The sequence below is a fragment of the Balearica regulorum genome, chromosome 2 (genome assembly GCF_011004875.1).
Source record: "Balearica regulorum gibbericeps isolate bBalReg1 chromosome 2, bBalReg1.pri, whole genome shotgun sequence".
In the NCBI taxonomy this organism is placed as follows: domain Eukaryota; kingdom Metazoa; phylum Chordata; class Aves; order Gruiformes; family Gruidae; genus Balearica; species Balearica regulorum.
In genome coordinates, this window is record NC_046185.1 from 25,737,015 (window position 1) to 25,756,110 (window position 19,096).

A 19,096-nucleotide genomic window follows, 5' to 3' on the forward strand; every position below is an offset into this window, starting at 1 on the left:
AAAAACCCTACTACTGTGATTCTGTGATTTCTGTTGAAAACTGATCAGAAGCATCTCCAGTTTTCTTACAGAAAAGCATTTGGTGTCAATTTCACGACCTCATGTGAACCACACCAGGAACATGGGACTGCAAGAGACATACCCAGACTCTTTCCCATGTGCAGCCACATCAGATAATACCTTGCAGGCTCAGATTTTAATTTTTATCGCTGTAAGACATTTCCTTACAACATCCAAACAGTTTGAGTGGATTTTTTTCTGTGTGTCCTGGTTTCAGCTGAGATAGATAGAGTTAATTTTCTTACTAGTAGCTGGTCTAATATTGTGTTTCAGTTTAGGATGAGAATAGTGTTGGTGACATGCTGATGTTTTAGTTGTTGCTAAGCAGTGCTTACGATTAATTCAAGGACTTTTCAGCTTCCCAGGGCCTGCCAGCAAGGAGGCATGAGCCTTCTACAGGAGGTACACAAGAAGCTGGGAGGGGGCACAGTTGGAACAGCTGACCCAAACTGGCCAAAGAGATATTCCACACCATACGACGTCATGCTCAGTATATAAGCTGGGAGGAGTTGGCCGGGGGCAGCGCCGCAGCTCGGGAACTACCTGGGCATCAGTCAGTGGGTGGTGAGTAACTGTGCTGTGCATCACTTGTTTTGTATGTTCTTTTATCATAATTATTATCATCATCATCATTCTCCTCCTTTTCTGTCCTATTAAACTGCTTTTATCTTAACCCCTGAGTTTTACTCTTCTCAATTTTCTCCTCCATCCCACTGTGAGGAAGGGGTGAGGGAACGGCTGTGTGGTTGTTTTAGCTGCCTGCTGGGTCATCTCCAGGTTTCAGCAGCCCCTTCTAAGAGATGAGCATCAGAGCTGGATGCTGTATCCACATCAAAGCCACTCTTGTACACAGGAATGTACGATGACAAGCAACACACACTAACTCTTTTCTCAAAGTTTCAGCAGACACTAAGGATAAAACCATTTAAAACAACCACTGCCCAGCCATCCCTTCTCTGCCGTGCAGAAACACTGAGCCCAGCACCAAGCAGCTGTGTCAGCCAGGAGCTCCCACCTGCTGGGACAATTTTCTATCCAATGCCGGTACCTGGGCAAAGGACATTTCATGCTGTACAGCTGCAGGCGTACACACTCCAGGGAAACCCCCAACTGCTGCACCAAAGCAGACAGTCGTGCCATCGTGCTCTGCTCTCCTGTTTGTTTTCTCCTGGCACCATGTTCTCTGACCATAACTCCCCCAAAACCGGAGTGCAAACTGCACAGGAGGGAGCAGGGGAGGAGAAGAGGGGAAGGGAGAGGACATCCAGTGACTCAGAGGGAGATAACAGCCCGTTTTATGTAGCCTGTCATTCTCTTTCCCCTCTTGACTCTTCCTAAATAGGTTACATTCAGGGACTTTTGCATTCCAGGCATGTGAGTCCTTCGGGCAGCATCCAGTGATGGCAACACAGCCAGATTTATTACCAGGTTCAGAGCCCTGGTGTACAGGCAATTAAATACTCATTTTCCTCACATCCCTTTGTGCCTTGGTTAATTTTAGCTCAATATCTGGATTGGATGGAAAACGAGCGCTCATTTGTTCCCACTTCTACGTTGGTTATCAGGCAAATCTAGTCATCCCATTCCTTACAAGGCTGGGAGGAGGCCCCTTCTCCTCTGGGCTGAAGGCAGCACCCACTCCCAGTGCCTGCCTCATCTCCAGCCAGCATCCCTCTTCTCCCCCAGCCGTGCCCAGACCTCTGCCCGTGCTCCACCCTGCCACGTGCCTTGCTCGTGTGCTGGCTGAGGATGGCAGTCCGCAAGAAAAAATGCTCATTAAAATCACCCTATAATCTTTGTATGCATACATATAAAATAAAAGGGTAGTTGGGACCTTGTGCTAAGAAGTCCATTTCTAACCTGCCTGTTCTCCCATTTCACACAGAAAAGACTGAGAGATGTTTGATGTGGCCCCAAAACCCCAATCTGGTATGGCTCTGGCTTGGCTGCTTTGCTTGTGGATCCAGCCATCATTTGAATGACTCCCAAATTTTTGAAGACGTGTCAAATAATGGGAAAATAGACATTTTCAACTTGTCATGGGCATTTTAAGGGGGCAAATTAAAGGCTATGTTCTATCTAGGTGACTATTTTCCCATTGAATTTCAAAGGCCTGCTGACATGCTTCTCAAAACTGTGCTGAGAAAAGAATTTTTAATAACCAACAGTGTCAGGAAACATTAATAGAGTCTCGTCTAGCTCTCCGCATTGCATATTCATACTGACACATGGCACACTGTTATTCTTCATCTGTACTTCTAGGCACAAACAAGGGGGGTTAGTAAGTGCTCCTTCATTTAATCACAGTGCCTTAAGGGTTTCTGTCAGGAAACACAGCTACCAATACCATGAAGTCATTTTAAAGGGATAAATAAATAAATAAATAAATGCATAGCCCAGGGATGATTTTCACTTTGGCTCCAATTTTAATCAGGATAATAACACCCAAGAGCAGCATGGCAGTGCTTTTCCTTTCATTTTGTGCCACGTTCAAGTGATGTTGTTTCACAGCTTTAATAGTCCTGTCAGCATTCATCAGCAAATCAAGACAGCCTCCAGAATACCGCCATAAAAACACAGTGGATTTTTAATTAGAACAGGGCAGCCCTTAGCACACCAAATACATGTTAAATTGATATTTCTCACTACAAGCTCAAGATTACCCAGTTTCAGCTGTTTCCAAATGAAGCAAATCAAGCTTAATGTGGGCTCAGCTGAACAAATGTATTTTCTTAGGTTTACAGCAGCTTTTAACTTTTAATGCTGTGTCTTCCCCCCCCCCCCCCCCCCCCCCCTTTTTTTAAGATGATGTTATGGTAGGAAAATGTTACACTTGCCTATGTGAGATTTACAGATGACCTTTTTACTGGACAAAAGTTCTGTGGGACATGGGACAGAACATAAATCCCAGACTCCGTTCCTTCAAAAGCTGATAAATAATTGAGGAAGATTAAGAGTGTAGTTTAATGAGCCAGTATGTTTTCCATTACAGATGTAATTATTTGCCAAAAATTGTCCTTTCCACATTCATTTTGTTTTAAAAAACAATGACTCCTTCATAAAACCGTCTAGTAGGTTTTCTGGATGCACCATTTTTTAGGAGATCAGTGGTTTGTGGTCCTGTTGATGTGGATCAGAAGCAGTCAAAGTCATTTGTTGCTTTGCCTGAAATCTTAAGTACCACAAGCTGGTGGATCACTTCTTATTAGTATCTGGGAATTATTCAAGTGTACTCAGAATTCCCATCCAGTCCCATTTTATAGTAACAAAAACCACAGGAAAAATGTGACCTTTGTTACTTCTGTGTTAATTTCCTATAAATTATGCGGAGCATATTCCCCTATCATTTTCCTGTTTAGCAAGTCAGTACTCAGAAGGTGTGACCTCAGGAAAAAGAAATGCTTTCACAGATCAGCCCAAATCAGTGGAAGAGGGGAAGTTGTTTCGGCGATAGCACCCACCTCCTCCTGATCTACATTGCTACTGCAGCAGCAAGTTGGACTCCCTGAAATCAGACAACACGCACTTCACTTGTTCCTTGCCCTAAGGAGCAAGAGGGAGGACAGGTGGGGATTGCAGCCGGCCCCAGGGGAAAGGGACTTCAGGCACTTCTAACACGGCAGTCTCACCTCCCAAGCACAGGGGCTCACCTGAAGCAGCATAAGGAAATTAGGAGTCAGAAACATCGCTCCCCTCCCCATCTTAACAGAGACTCACTAGAGAAGTTTTGCTGGTGGACACAGCAGTATTTCCCATAATAATTCATGAGTGATATGTGTCAACTCACTTGCAGAGATGCTTATTGTTGGAATATATGCTTTAGTGTAGCAAAAGGAAAAGCACAACAGCAGGAAGAAAAAAGCATAGTTAGACACCTAACTTGGCTGAGGATTTTATTCTGGTGTCCATCTAGGTGCTGCAACTCTTCTATCCATTTTGAGCTTGACCTGAGGGTCTACAGATCTCAAAAATATCATAAGGGAGTTGAGTCCCTTGGAGAGGGTTTGACGGTAGCCAATGTGCTGAGCAGGGAGACCACTACACTGCCCAGTGGAAAACTGGTGGCAATGCAGAGGCTACGCTGCTTTCGATGCCTTGCTCCTGTGGTGGGCTGGGAGTGCGAGAGCTGCAGACATCAGGGGATGCACCATCACTTCCCTTACAGTGACCTCCTCACATCTCTGCGCCTGCCTTGCTTGAAGAGGTCTGGAGGACAGCAGGGAGCTGTACCAAGGTCATCCAAGCAAACCACATGTGCTGCTGCACCAGAGCTTCACCCCCCTTCGTGTGAAGCTCCTCTCGCAAGGAAAGCCTATTATTAAGGGCTCTCTGGTGCCAATCCTCCTACCAGCAAATTGCTCTGTATATATTTTTCCTCGGTCTCTCAGGAAACCTGCAGGACTTGCATGCTGTTCAACCCGCTTATCCCATACACAGAATGATGCACTCCAGCAGAATGATGGGACAAAAATCTTCCTCCAAACTTCTCTCATGTGTCTTGTTGTTGGTTTTGGGTTTAGTCCTAGATGCTTTTTTATTTTTTTTTTAAATAAACATATACATCACAGTAAGACATTCCATCTTATTTTTCTCAGTGCTCAACTCAAAATAGCCAGAAATACCTTTAAGTCAGTCATCAAAGCTAAATTACACAAGCACAAACCTTCACTTAACATTTAAACAGCAATGAAGCTTTAAAAAAGGGTCCTGTACCTGAAATTTCATGTGTAAAATATGACGTCACTTTCAAACTTTATCTTGGCCAAATTTCTGGAGTAAATCCATCAAATGCAATCTTCAGTGGGAAACTTACTTCCGAGAAACAATTTCCTACACTGAGAAGCAGAGAACAAATAAAATGACAAATGCATCCCTTTGCATGTGACTGTTTTAGAGAAACACGCAGACATCATGATAATGCAAAACTCAGAAGGACTGAGACAATGTCTGCATTTTACCATTTAGCATCTGTCTCAGCTCCATGCTAAGGCTCTGACCTGAAAGGTGCTGAGTATCCCCAATTCAGCAAACACTGTAGAGCACAATTTACTTCAAGCCTACAAAGGGGCTTTCAAAATTAATGGGAAATCAAACAGACCAAAAGGAGTGGAGCAAAGAAAGTACACTCTGTCATAATGCAAGGGAACAAAATTAATTACACATAAAGTGACCTCACTTGTGCTGTGCTCCTCATTAGAGAAGATGAAAGTCCATTTCCATCCACATGAGTTTCCCCAGCCCCATTTAGCAAGCTGTTTCTTCACAAGTCCTTACCTTTGTCTGTGCATGACTTCCCTCAGGGTGAGATGTCAGCCTTCTGGGAAGCATCGCACCATTGCGCTGGGCCTTGATGGGGAACGTGATAGCACAAAGTGACAGAGTCATCCTCTTTCCAAGAGCAGGTAACTTCAGCGGTTTCCAGGTGGCACTTGAGATGTTGGCTTTGACCCCTGGGTCCTGTCCGACTTTATTTTCACAGAGGTGGAAATACTGCAAACTAGAGCTCCTGTAGGGAGACGGACTGGACTCGTATCCTGCTCAAGGCACCTTACATACATGATATATGGTGGAAAAAAGCATTTCAGGTACAAAAAAAAAAAAAAAAGTGGTGAAAATAAGGGGCTTGGTTCTTCTTGTGCTGGTGCCTCCCTTGAACATGACATTAGCAGTTGCATGTTCAGTGAAATCCTGCATTTTCTACACGATGTAAAGACAGCAGCACTCAGTGACGAGAAATAAATCACATAAATAAGGATGTAGACAACACATGGCGAAGCACTCTCAAAAGGCTGATAGAGAGGTACGAGAAGCAGCCTTTTCCCTTCTTTTTGGCACGTGGCAGCCTAAGCATCACCTAGTATGTGGCAGTCAGGTTCAATTATCTCAACTAGCTGAGGGAACTTACGCCCCGATTTTCTTTCCCTTGGAAAATCCTCAGGCTTGTTACTGGGAAGATCAGCTGAGAGGCGAGACATATTTCTTAAGGGTTCCCCATGCCCCCATGTTCATATCACAGCAATTTTAGGTGAAAATGGGCCAGCACATTCTCTTCTAACAGATTCATAAAGATTTCCCAGTGGGAATGCCTCAGACCCTCTCACAAAGAGAAATAGTTAAGGAGAAACGTGTGAGAAACACTACTGGAAATCCATTAGTGAAAGAAAGGATTTGTTTTCAAAGTTCAAATAACTCAACTAAAGAAGTACTAGCTAGCAGTGAGGAGCTCACATAAACATTTCACAAGTGGGTAGCAGGGAGCAAAGAACCAGAAAGGAGTAAATAAATTACTCCTCTCTGCCAGATAAATCATGCGAATTGTAAGCTTTCTGGGGAAGAAACTTTAGATACTTTATTTTCTCTACAAGTTGTACAGCGTACAGCAGCAACATGGATACACAGATTCTTTAATGGAGTCTCGAGACACTGCAGGAATATAAACAGAAAATTGCATCGAAATAAGTCAATAATAAGGTAGATGCAGCCCTGGAAAGGGCCGTGCAGCCATGACAGCGTCACTTAATGGCGTGCACCATTGAGGTCTCGGGCCTTCCTGCACCAAAGATATTGTGTCAGTCCCCAAAGCTGCAGACACTCAAAGGCTGCCCTGAGCCCCAGCTGCCCATCCACCACGGTGGATTACAATCTCATGTTGCATTTTCTTCCCATGTGCCTCCACTTAGGGAACAAATCAGGAAACAACCCCCAAAGAAAAAAGGCCCAAGCAAAAATCACATGGAGATTTCTAGACAGGGTTTTACTGAGCGTATGCAGCGTTTGTCTTACATTTGTAATTGGGTAGTCACATCTGAATGCATCTTCAAAGAAGTGGCAAAGAGCAACTTGAGCCAGGGAGGAGAAATTTTCCCATTGGAAACTCTAGACTGATTATTTCGTACACATGCCCCCCCCCCAAAATTACACTGGGTAATCCATGTGTGCTTAACCTTTGGGCTCTCAACTAATTAATTAAAGTTGCTCATAGTACACGCAGTGTTAGTGAGGTAATATTTCATCATGTTTCAAGTAGGAAAGGTTTTGGCACAGCGCAGTCTTTTCTTAGTCCAGATTGGAATAACAGGGGTTATATAAATGCAAATTACACAATTTGACAGCTGTGTAACATCAGCATGTTGTGACTTAAAGAGCTAAATCCCAAGACCTCTCAGTGACCACTGAAATCAGGCTCCCATTGAATTTTGCTGGTGCAGGGGCCTGCAGAAGACAACGTTGGTGCAGAGCCCCCACTAACATACCTTCTCGCCCTCCCCACCAGCAGCCCATCTCACCACCCTGCTCTGGTTGATCGTGGGTTTTCTGTGTGTACTCCTCCTTCACCCACTGCCAGCTATTCAAGAGTTTCTTCCTTCTTTCTTCACTGTCTCTGGCTTTAACTTAACTGGCCTTTCTTCTGCCTTCTTCCATCCTGCAATCTTTCTTTCTCACCTTCCTTTATTTACTTGTACGTGCTTCTTCCCACTCTTGTCAGAGTATCTTCATGCTGTTTAATTGTTTATTATAGTTCTGCAGCTTTTTTGAGTATTTATGCTCTCTTCTCCGATTCCCGTTGTCATTGTCCTTCCAGCCCATTGCATTTCTCCTTTTCCCCTATTTCTTTTTCACTGGCTCTTTCTTAGCCTTCTTGCATACAAGACTGGAATTTGTCTTTCCCCTAGAATACACCTAATATAACCCATTTGTCACCAAGCTCCCCAAAATTGTTAATTCATAAACGTAAACAAATGAAAATATTGAAACATTTATAGTTGGTAACAACATGCAAATTAAGTATGACCTAGTTTGTCTTTTCCATCAGACATCAACAGATTCTCTCTAAACCTGTACCATTCAGAGCCCCCTACTCTAGGATTTACATATATATAAACCCACTGGGAGAAACCCGAGGGCTCACCAGCTTTGGTGGAAACAGACTTGAAGTGATGTGTGTAATTTTCACCTGCATTACAATACTGATCTAAAAACGAGCAGAGGCCAGAACCTCAATGCAGGAGGTGTTGCACAGACACAGAATTAAACAGCAGTCCTTCCTCCAAGGAGCTCACAGCCAACGCACCAGCTAAGAGACAGCAGAGAGTAGGAAAAGCCCAGGAAAATACCGGTGCTCAGCCTTGCAGACAATGGCCGTAATATCAGAGTAACCTGGTCATACAGAATGTGGTTTTGTCTCACAGAAAGGACAGGTCCAGAGACAGTCAGACCTACATAATGGATATCAGTACTGCTCTCCTGGGGCTCCTCTGAGGACCAGCCCCGTGCTGACTCCTGCCTGTATCCAAACGTCTGGCCCTTAGTGCATGCCTGCTCTGGGTACACACTATCATGCACACCAAGAACACAGTTTTGACACAAAAGGTCTTCCATCCATTTTCTATGTTGTACCTCTGTAAGGAGTTGTCCCAGTTCTGTCCCCTTCATTGAGGCATGTCCCAGGCCAGTGGTGCAGACGGGGAGCAGGCAGGTTGTGGGGCTTGTCTAAGAGCACAATTCACAGAGAACTTTGTGTCACAAGTCCTGCTCCACCAGCAGCCTCCGGCAAGGCAGAGTCTTACACCCTGGTTCACAACAAAAGTTTCGTCCTACATTCTGCTCAGCATTATGCCCTGAGCACAGGAAGGGATATGGAGAGGAGGAAGGAGCAACAGTTCTTCATATGAAACACAGAATAAACATGTGAACGGGATGTGAATGGAATCAAGGACGGTGAAGTTCTGTCAAAAGCTAAGGAGTATCCCGGGAAGTGATGCCCGGTCTCTGGAAGTGTTCAAGGCCAGGCTGGATGGGGCTTTGGGCAACCTGGTCTAGTGGAGGGTGTCCCTGCCCATGGCAGGGGGGTTGGAACTAGATGGTCTTTAAGGTCCCTTCCAACCCAAACTATTCCATGATTCTATGATCTGTCTTTACCACTGAAAATATCCCCCAGGATGCTTTCCAAAGTAAATAAAATACATAAATACTACTTTTTCCTAGAATTTTCTAAGAAAGAAAACCCTGCTGACCCTGATGTTGGTGTATTTTATATCACAGTATCTAGAAGTAATTTATAAAAATTGATACCTTTCTTCTTTTGTAGCAGATAGCAATTACCCCCGTTTGCAGATGAGGAACAAAAGTTAGGTGAGTTGCTCAAGGTCACACAGAACTAGGACTGAACATTGGTCTTTTGACTTCCAGGACTGTGACTTAAAACATAATCCTTCCCTTTTTTTCCACCAGCATTGCAGCTTCCACCACACTCAAGACTCAGCACAGTGGTTATCATAATTTCACACTAATTTTGACTAATTTTCTGCATCAGTGCTCTGCATTTAATTAGTTCAAAATGTATCTCTGAATCATTTAATATACTGTAACTGCTTTTGTGTGTTAGAATAGAAGCATCAAGTGGTCTGGCAAAGCTCAGCACTAAATAAACAGACCTTTAGGGAAAAATCTGAGTGAGAAGGGGAGATATTTCTTTTCCCAAAAAAGCTGTGGCTAGCCTTATCCATGTTTCCCAAGCCCGTTAGAAAGTTCCACAGAGTGGAACTCAGAAAATAATTGCAAAAACTAATTTGATTGATGCATCTCCTTTTCAGCCTCAATAACGTTCAATAGGAGATTTCTGATTTTTTTAATGTGCTAATTATTTATACTTTTTCAACCATGAAAAACAACAGGCCGATTAGGAAGGGTAGGGAAAGCAACAAATAGAAAAGAAAGTTGCTGCCAATGAGCATTTAATTTGCTAAAATGCTCATTACAAAGAAAAGAAAATTGACAGGACAAATTTGGGATCTCAACAGAAAATAAGCAAGCAGCGTCTCTGGTAATAGTAGAGTGCAGAATAACACAGCCAAGACACAGACTGACCTCTGCTCTTTACAGGAGATACAGTTGGTTCGGGAGCATGGACTGCTGGGGAAGATGAAACCACAGATCCCTAGAGACACTGAAACTGTAGTGATTAATGAGGCCTGAAAATAAATATTTTACTGCAATTTTCTTAACAGGAAATTCTACAACTTTTCCTGTGGATTTTTTTTTAATTAAAAAAAGTTAGAATGTGACACAGAAAATGCTGAAATATCTGATAAACACTTTTCCAAACCTGAGAAAAACAATTCTTGAAAATGATATATTTTATATTGGTAATATGTAGATAGTACGTAGACTGATGTGAAAACCTAGGTGCTGGCAGCATTTTCTAATCTCTGGGACAGAATTAACTGGAAATTTACACATTGGCTGAAACATCTGAAGAGAGTCATACTTTAAAGTAGTGGAGAAACTGCAGAAGATGTGCACGAGGTTATCTCAGCATGACAGTGGACATCTGGGTGCTGCTTGTGCTGGCTCTGTGCGGGTACATCTCACAGCACAAGCTCATTCTGGGAAAGGGTCAGCAATTGGAAGGGTATCAGGTTTGGGCTTCCCTGGGGCGTCTCATGGGCATTGCAGGAAAAGTCCCTCAGGAAGCCCTTGAGAACACTTGGAGGATGAGAACAGTCAAGAAGTTCAGCCTTGACAGCACTATGGAGCCCATCCAGGAAAAAAATTTCTTTCATGAACAAGGACTTTAATTTGGCACTGGCATAGCAAAATGTAGTGTCTGAGAGCCAAAAGCAGAAAACTGGAGACATTTTTAATAGCAAGGATATCTCTGTCCCTGGGCATGCCACCCCTTCTGAGGCTCTGCACTAGTTTCAGCAGGTGGGAACCCACCTCCTCTGACTTTAAGCCAGTGAGTTGGTTGATTGGTCCCAGCTGCTTGTCTGGGCTCGGACAGTGGAAGGAGGAGACCATGTCCAGAAGGAAATCAATCTCATTGGTGTTAGACATGTATTTTAGGAGGGAATGAACCCCTTTCTAGATACATCATGTTAGAGAGCCATGGCCAAATGAAGGCTAAATGAAGAGACGACCCGAAGGCAGCCCTCCCATGGGCAGACCCGTGCCTCCCCTCACTGCTGGGACCTGAAGCCGTTCTCCAGCCCTCCCGTTTCCCCGCCTCTGATCATCATGTGCTCCCTGCCTCCTGCCTGCCCCTTGGCCACTGCGCAGGGGACCTCCCAGGCTAAACCACTGTGGCATTTCCCCGAGTTTCTTGGGGCAATAAAAAGTAAAGCATGCCCTATTCCCCGAAGGCACATAACAGGAAAAGTGGATTTAACGGTACAGATGGCTGATAATGCCCAAGATGTCAATGGGAAGTGGAGATGACGGCACAGCAAGGACACATCATTTACTAGGCTAGTAAACAATCTGAAGTGAATTAGCACCAAGGACCATAGGATATGACTCCACAAACACACAAATTAGCAGACTGGATGCAATACCACAGCATGCATGTGAGCTCTGGCACACTTGAGAAAGGTCACAGCAGGTGACAATCAACCAGCTCTGCAGTGCAGAAGTACACTGAGTCACATTTTTCTGAGATACTTTGAGTCCCATGTTCCCAGCGTTATACAGCAGCCCTTCTGCTGGACTGAGCCAAAACCGACAATCTAATTTTTTTTTAAATAATATTATTCAACTAATTCTACCAAAATCCCACACCTTCTCTGGTTATATACCATTATATACCAATCTGATATATACCATCATATACCATTCTCTGGTTATATACCATTGCTTATATACAGAAGGGAAATTTTAAGATCACATATTGTGTATAGAATATACCTTAATTACCTCCTGAAGTCTATGGTTTTGGTAGAACATATCTCTAGTGACATGCAAATCTGGATTTTATTATTATAAACTCAGGTGTGATTGAATCTGATTTGTAAATGAATTCATTTCTGAAAATATGAAGTCATACAAAATTGCCTACTATTAGTTCAATATTTTCATCTAGCACAATAAATAAATCCCAGTTCTCCTCAGTGAGGAACAGGGAGAAAACTACTGCACTGTGAAAAACACATTTTTTTCAAAAACTGTTCAGTAATTGTTACTAGCTGTACCTGTTTGGTTTTTTTTTTAATTAATTTACAAAGAAAAAAGACAATGAAACTCTAAGTAAAACATTCTTGAAGTTATATTCTGCACAATTTTTTTAGGAGTTGTTTTTCTGTGTGGTAGTGTGAAAAAGTGAAGATAAAATACTTGGGTTTATACTTATATATGCTCAGTTTGTATGCTACATTACTAGAATAAGGCTACAAACAACCGTATTTCTATTGCTCCAAACTTTAGGGGCTCAGAGAGAAGGTTGCTTCCATCTACGTTATTATTTCCCAGTGCTCTTTGCAGGCAAAATTCGATCTTCTATTTTCTGCTCATTCAAAGCTGAAAATAATACCCACTGACTTGCATTTTTCAATGTCTTTCAGCAAAAATATTTTTCATCCCATTTTGTTACCAGATACCCAGAAAAGAAGGAAGACCTGGCATCAGGATTTGGACACTGTCACATTCGGGAGCTGAAGGACTATAATTTGGAAGGCAACTCCAAATTCCAATTCAGGGCTTCCTGGCAAGGATCACCTTGCTGAAACCCACTCTTTTTTAAGTTAAAACAGATTGATATGGATATCACTGCAGGGCGGCTGACTCAGAGTTTGTGACCTGCAGGGACTTGGTGGGGACATCCATCGGTGTGATGGAGCTGGGCGGAAGGTGAGCAGATGAGGAGGTGATTGAAGCTGCACACTGGGACCAAGTGGTACGCGCAATGTGGCCAGTGCACCTCTGCACACAGGCACAAATCCATGTGCAGAATGCCTTTGTGGATGTGCAATAACTGACAGGGCCGTGAGGGCAATAACAGCTTCTCCTGGGACCTCCCTGCGTGCTCCTCGCCCAAATGCCTGGGGCTGCCCCCCCGGCTGCCCTGCTCCTGGCTGGGGTGGTGGGACAGGCCCTGGCTTTGAGGTCCTGCCCTGCCATACCTGTGCCCTGACAGTAACTATGCATGCTCTGGAAAGTTAATTGGATTTGAAATTATGCCTTACCATTAAATGAATGCTGAAAATTCAACCAGTATTAATTTTAAGGTGAAAATTATTTTCAAAGAGTGAACTATTAGTAGTAACTGTACCCTTACTGCTATTCTGCTTGGCATCCAGATATCTCATCAGTGGAAGCATGTGTCACTGGGAACAGCAGAGAGGATGAGACGTGTAATACAGGTCTGCAAATAAATGTTTGCCCGCAATTTCACTAGTAGCTTAAAGGTGGGCATTTTGGGTGCATTTAAAACTGTTAGAGATATTGTGAAAGGTTCTTTGGCTAAAGATGAAAAACACGTCTTCTGAGATAACAGGAGTGAGGTCATACTTTAGAAAGAAGGAGAAGGAAAGATATTTTTCCAAAGGTGGTCACCTGCTATCATGGTCTTAACTGCAGCCCCAAGACTGGCCAAAAACAGCACAAAGGACCTGACTGTCACCCAGACTACATTACAGATTGAATTAGTCCTGCCCCACTGCTTTCCTCCATCCAACTGTTTTCCATGATATTAGGTTGAGAAAGCTTTGGTGGAGTGCATTTCTCAGTCTTGCTCTGTGGGAAGGTGCAAACGCTCAACCATGGTTTGTGCTGACTCCCACGGAAAAACACAACTGCAAAGCAGGTGGACAGAGTTTGTAATTCATCTGATCTCACAAAACTAGAAACTACAGTGTTTCTGTGTAAGTATCATTTAAATTAATAACGAACAACTACGAGAAACTGCTAAGGATGCTTTGAAAGGTAATCAAAACAAAAAAACCCCATTTTTTTCAATAATACCAATTTAAGAAAACAAGAGGCAACTGACTGCTCTGTTGTAATAAAATTATACATATGTGGCAGTTTCTGTAAAGTTTTATTTTCTTTTTCCATTAGATCTGAGAGAATAACAGAGAGTTTCCCCAATGAATGTAACTGACCGAATGATTTCACTTCTTCCTTCTTTGGATTGGATTACGTTGCTGCCATCTGCTTAGTGTCCTAAGCACTTTTGAGGAAAAGTCTTTTCACTCATATAGTTATGTAATGGTACGCAGTCTCTTGCCATCCTTGAATGCAGTCCCTGAAAAGATAGAGCTAAAAATAAGGAAAAAATGGTTATGATCACCATCAATTGCTGCTTGTGTTCTGTCTCCTTTTAAGCCTGCCCTGCAGCAGGCTGTTAACTCCCTTTCAAACTCATCTTCCTTTCTCCTTCTATTACTAAGGCCGAGAAGTATAACACAGACCATATAATTCCATTCACCTACTTCTGTATTGAGCCTCACAAATTTTTTTTGTTTATATGCATTCTCCAAAAAGTCTTGGAACAAAGTTTTCAGGAGATGTAGAACTCAATGTTTCCCTTGGTAGCTCAATTATTTTTCTACCATCACTTAAATATTTGTCTCATTTCTCTGCTGTATCTGTTTGGTGCTAAACTGCATTCAGGGCTTTCCTCTGCCTTTGCTCTTGAGGTTAGAGTCTTTTTCTGCTATACATTTTCACTGAGTGAAAGATCTTAGACATTCATTAAATAGTCACACAAGCATTTAGATCACGGTTTTTACATCTTCACATGTTAACGGTCCATCTCTACACTGTTGTATTCCAGTACAAGAGTGCCATGTTCCAGTCCTATAAATAATACGCAGAGAGAGGAAATCCTCTCCCTATATTGACTCGATATACACCAACTTCTTTTTTCATAGTATCTCACTGAAAGCTAATCCTCAGCTATGTGTCCACTATGACTCCTAAATCCTCACATATTTTCAAGCAGCAGACAAACTAATGCTGTGTTATTTTACCTTGATATAGTGTCTAGCATTCAGAAAGATACGTAAGAACTTAAATATTAAAATTAAGAGAAGGCACCAGGGAATATTAGTCTGTGCCAATGTGCGTATAATCTCATGGCACCCCTATCACCGTAATTCTTGAGCACTTGCCAGTAGCACATTAAGCAATGGGATCGCTATCTGTTTTGGATGTTTCAGTCGCTTCTTCACCTGCTTCCTGAGGGTGGAGAGCTGACTGTGCACTATGGGGTTTTTCTTTTGCTGGGATTCTCACTCAGATTTATTTTTCCTAAATGTTTCATCTGCTCTACATGTACTCAGGGAGGACAAAGCTGGGCGACATGCCTCTTACACATGGTGTGGAAAGCAGTGAGGCTTGGGATGCTCTTTATTCCCATAGGACTCGGCTCCACAGTCTCCAACTGGCTGCCCAGAAACTTCTGGCTCTACTACAAGGCCAGAGCTTGTCTGTAAAGCTGTCTGAAGACTACTGCTAGCTGGATGTTCACTGGATGTTAGCATCTGTTTAAGAGTATTGAGCAACACCATGCAACAGTTGGGGTGAAAATGCCAAGTTACATTCATAGACACTTCAACAGGAGTGCAAAATGTTAAGTACTCCAATTACAATGTGGGAATATTGCTCTGATTCCCATGCAAAGTATCTTTAACGATCACCCGAAGTTCAGTGTAGCTTCACATCATCCGCAAAAATAGATGTCTCTTTTAGCAAAGTAGCCACAATCCTCCATGCTAAATCACATGAAAAATCTCAACTGCTGAATCAAAAGTACAGCTCACAACCACCTCTCCACTCCAAGTACTATGAAACTGAATAAAGAACCTGGGAAAATAATTACAGTTGAGAAAAAACACTTGGAGAAAAAATAAAAATAAAACAGAGATGAACTAAAGTTGCTTCTCATTGCTTACTGGCTCCAAGGAAAATTAAAGTGTTTACTACTGTAAGAGACATTGCTATTCCCATAAACTCACAGGTAGAGCTTTTCTAGCTGATGCCTATAAATGACACCTCACTATCGTCAATCATCCTTCTTTCTCCATCAAGCTCCCTTTCTGCTCACTGTTCCAGTCTGTGGAAGTCCCAATGGACTAATATAGTGTAGCCAATTTTTAAAAGCCCCAGGTCCCTTTTAAAAAAAACACTTTCCCTAGCTGAAGAGTAACACCAGAAACTTTTATTTTACTCCAGGTCTCACTCGATATGACACCTATAAACAATAAATCAAAGCACCAGCATCACCCTTTTAACCCCCACCACTACTCATTTCTGGCTAATTAAAAAGGCTCTTTTTACTTTCTTGGATAAATATGAAATGACAGCCCACGAATATGATGGGCTGGCATAGGCTGCATTCGATATCATTGTAAAATGAAGTTCATAAGGTTAATCAAGTTACCAACATTTTAGAAGTTGGGAAACTTTCTGTCCCAGGTGGCTTAACAGGTGAGTCCTATAAATTACACAGTACATTACAGCGGCATCCGCCAGTCTTGTTAAAGAGTCAGTCAGCATTTCCATTATAAACCCCTATTTTCAGAGTTTATTAGATAGCCATAAAAACATTCTCCAACCTGAATCTTGGCAGACAGTGATTTTTCACCTTATGAACAAACTTTCTCTGTTATAGAAAGCAAGATAATCCCCTGCAAGTCACATTTCAAACTAGATCAAAATTTTCAAAGCTGATTAAAAACAAAACCTCTGAAATTTTTAGAACTACTCTTGCTCTTCCTGCTTTGTTACCAAGGATATTAAATTTAACAAGGTTTTGTTCCTTTATGGCCTATAATTTCTTGCTAACTGATCCTGAAGGCAGGTTATTGAATTTGCAACATGATAATTCCTTTCACAACAATGCACCAGAACATCATAAAGGGAATCTTACACCACCTTCTAACAGAAGGATGTCTCAAACTGTGGTAGGAAAAAAAACAACAACCAAAACCAGAATAAATGCAAATACAGTTTTTAAAAACAACTTTAAGTTTGTCTGCAGCCTAATTCTCTGTGGTTAGGTGCAATAATAGAGGTGATATAATTATAGTTAAACAATATCTGAAAATTTAAGGTGGAAATGAAAGAGAAATTCTAAGCACCTCCACATTTCATGTATTTCTAATTCCAATGTGAACATACTGACTTTTAAACATTCACGCAGCAGCCTTAACCCTAAACAGCCCAGAAATAGTAGCTCAGGCACAGAAACAGGACTTTGAAGGACACACGGTGCTTGTTTCAATATGTAAAATATTAGAACAACTTCAATAAGCATGTCTTTCTGAAACTCGAGGCAGACAACAACCTTCAATGTGAATTCTGTGGAATCTAAAGCATACTTGTTTGATGCTTCTTTGCTTAATGCAAGAAGCTCAATTTTTATAGGTTGTTAGCTGAGACATTTGTCCCCACACACTTCAGACAGTGCTGTCTGCCTGTGTTGCAGAGATATCATCATCCTGGAGGTGAGCAAGAGGTAAATAAGGACCCTCAGGGACTGTGTCCCCTACAGACCTGGCTGGGCTCTTACACACCCATGCCAGCCACACGTTGAGCACAGTGCTGTTACCGGTCCCATGGGAGAGCAGTCCATGCCAGACAGCTTTCAGAAGATCTTCTGAATAGAGTACAGCAGGACAGCTGCTGCCTGGTCACATGCCTGTCCCACTCTCCTGGATGAAGCAAGAAGACAGAGCTACAGCCTTGCCTCATATTTTTGGGGAGAGATGACTGCAGCAACCAGGATGGCAGGACTGCATGAAGCCCCACTCAGCTATGGATCAGTTCAGTAGTCTTCTCTCATCCTACATCTCTTCTTCTCTGTCTGCCCAGTCTCCGTGACACAGGGACCCAGGCAAGGCAAGCTTGCAGGATCAGGCTCTTTAATAAAAATTCCTCCAGAAGCCCTTAGTTTTGTCTTGCTCTGTCTTTTGAGATGTACCTCTCACTGTGCATGTTAGCAAAAACCATAGCTGCATCTTCCCATGATACATCTTTTACCATGCTACGTGACTAACACCTGAGGTTGCCGTTTTGGCTCAGTCCTTCAAACACATATTTGCTCTGAACAAATACAAAATCTCAGCAATTTCTAAAGGACAGTTCACATGCAGACAGGCTGGCTCAGGTACAAGCTTTGGCAAGGTCAGGGTTATTTCCACGCTGTCAGTCAGGCAGCATGTATCCTATTTCTTCCTCTAACCAAACTGCAAGGTCAGTTGAAGCTTATGGAGGGGCCCTTTGTTTTATGTCTTGAGTTCACCTCACTCTCATGCAGGGAACTGTGGAGATTCAGAGTTTTGCATTTGCTTCGTACTGCTGTAATTGCTTACAGAAGGAGTACAAGGCAGGTTGGTGGCAATTTGAGCTGGTCAGGCAGTAACAGGCAAGACCCCAGACTGTTCCACCCAACAGGATGCATTAATTTGTTGTAAGATCAAAGAAAACAGGATAACAAAATCATAAACCTGAAGTAGAGATGAGAAATATCTCATTGACAGCCTCCTTGGCCAGGCTTCCAGCCACAACACAAAACTCCTTTAACTCAGTGCTTCATCAGCTCCCACCTTGCCTGTGCTCAGACACTCTTTTTACTGGGCTTTTGCTCTGAATCACAACATTATTAACATCCAATTTACCGTATTTAAGTGTCCTTGGAAGAATGTAAGTGAAACTGGTTTCTGTTTACATTTTGGCTTATCTGAGTAATCACACATCGGTGATGCCTTCTCTTCTTCGCTGCGGCTTGCCTTGAGCCTTTGCTTTACGTTGCCTCACACCTACTCGTGTGCAGTACCCCACAGCATGAATTTATCTCTCTCCATAGTAATACAGGAGGAATAAGAAAGAAAAAGAGAGAATGCAGTACATGACCATCTACGGAGAGCAGACACATCCTCAAAACAGTTTTATTTTGGTTACATTCTGGTAAAGTCATTGTATTTCAGCCATGTTCTGATATAATGAAATCACTATCTTCTTACAAGTGGTCTGGGAAAGGCACAATAAGGTCAAGCCTAACCAAGGAAACATTTCATGTTCTTGCTGGCCCAGAAAGCTTCCCTCGGTCAGAAGGATCCACAGACAAAAGAAACTCTTTCCCACATGATTTTCAAGCTTCTGTTTGCCTTTGCTTTGTTCACATAAGTACAGAAACACGAGATGGTATGCAAACTTTACAGTGAGAAGAGCTTTAACAGTCTCAACGGGCAGAAGAATGTTTGCTTAATATCTTTCACATTTAGAGAGAACTATATTCCTCTTGAGATTACTCCTCTGT